Genomic DNA, 2,167 nt, shown 5'->3' on the forward strand with positions numbered 1-2,167 from the left:
GAACTTCATATCGAGGTTGCAACATCATGAAAATGCAGCTGCCCATTAACTTCTTAGACTAAAACAATTTGATCATACGTCGTAGACGTTACAGCAATTCCATTGACTTCCATTATTTCAATGGAGATGTGTGTTTTGTGCTTTGCACCTATTATTCCCAGAAATATCATGCTCTCAGTGTCAATCGTATATAATGCCTGTTTGAGGCAAATGTTTGTTGACAGAGAAAGTCTACCTAAATGGTCTTATAGTTTTCATGAAAGAAGAAACTCCACTGGATCTTATTATTTAAGGCACTTGGTTTAACTAAAGGAGACAATGTTTCAATTAATGCTTTTGGACAGTTTTGGACTCAGTTTATATTACTGGTGGAATATTGTTTTTTCAATCGAAATATATGAGTGCATCCTTTCAATTGCCGCAATTGTAACATTTTATCATATTGATCATATTCTCCAATGTTTCCCAGTTGTTTAAAAAAGTTCTTTTCTTGGTTTGAATCCATGTTGAGCATTTGAAATCTAATTTATTTGGTGCACTGAGTCGATGCATCATGGGGGCCACAACATTTAATTCATTGTTCCAAATATTAGTAATAATATTACATGGGCTAGAAACAGGGAGTAAGAACCTGAATGTTGTGTATTACCAATTAAAAACCTCTTTATGCTCTCTTGTAGATCACTTGGTCTGATCCCTTTCCAGTTAAGAGAGAGGTTGTTTAGAGGTTGCAAGAACCATAAGCCAGACACTTAACTTTTGCATTCTTAACAAAACAAATTCCTTAGGGGAACCTGTCAGTCATAATGCATTATCAAATATGTTGAGTCAATCTAATGACGGGCTTCTCAACAGTCTTTAACCTTCTCCTTGAGCAGCATCTAGCTTCAATCAAATGAATACGCAGTTCATCATCTACAAAATGAATTAAAAAATATGTTCAATTCTTTATGACAAATGCACATTTATAAAGGCTAAAAAATTAGTAAAGGATATTTGAGTGTGTAATAATATATTGGTATGAAACATAAGCTATTCACTTATCTCAAAAGATTTATTTTTTATTGAGCAAACAACAAATAAATGAATGATAAATAGTACAATTAATATGAACATGAAGAAAATAGCATTACACATTGATAGGAACAAATCATCTAAAATGTACAGTAAAACATCTATACATAATTCCATTTATTATGTACATTGTAAGTGCAGGAGTGCAAATACATTGACATAAACATTAATCATTCTGTCCATTCATCAATTCATTGAAGGAAAACAAGTGCAGTGTTGCTAAGAAGTATATAATCGAATATAAATAACCTGATTCAGAATAAAATGTGTTTCAAGCGAATAATATTTCTTTGGGTGGACTGTAACTTAGGTTTGAGAAATTACCAGATTAGAAGTAGATCTAGAAGTACCAGTGTTTTCATATATTACACTTTTTGGGAAAAAGAACCAGCAATTCATCTAGCAATGGATCACCAGTTCATTGTTACCTAGGCGCCCTTCTTCAGAAATTGCCAAGTGGCATTATATTGTTTGAGTCCCCGTACTTGCTTGGCATAGGCCTCTTCAAAATCCATAGTACAATCATTGTGTCCTCCCAGTGCATCCTTGGAGGAGCCTTACTAGTCTGGCAATTCTGAAGGATCAGGGAGAGTGCAATCAACAATGCTGCAAAAACAAAATATTCTTGACCCTTTGTTAATTGTTGACTCCTTTTGAAGACACCAAATAAAGCCAAATTAAGATCTGGTAGAACTGTACAGCCTATTGCCTGACTTATATCCTGAAACACTTGCCACCAGAAATTGTTAAGGTGTGGGCATATAAAGAATGTATGGAGCCATCCCCCTTCACCTAATTGCTGACACCGAAAGCAGTTATTGGAGACTGATGGATACATTTCACATAATATTCCAGCCATCTTGACATAAATGCTATTCTGTTATAGTTGGCTTCCCGTAGAGATGTATAGCCTAACTCTGCAATTAGTTTACACTTGCTTACTGATAACTGACATTACGTTTTTTCCAGGACCCTTGAAAGATAGTCTGCTAGATGTAACCTGCCCGAAAACTCCCTTATTGTTCTATACCAATTTCCAATCCCTTGCAATATGCCCATATTGAAAATATGTGGATGACACAATATTATATCT

Source organism: Lissotriton vulgaris, chromosome 9 (genome assembly GCF_964263255.1).
Source record: "Lissotriton vulgaris chromosome 9, aLisVul1.2, whole genome shotgun sequence".
Taxonomy (NCBI): domain Eukaryota; kingdom Metazoa; phylum Chordata; class Amphibia; order Caudata; family Salamandridae; genus Lissotriton; species Lissotriton vulgaris.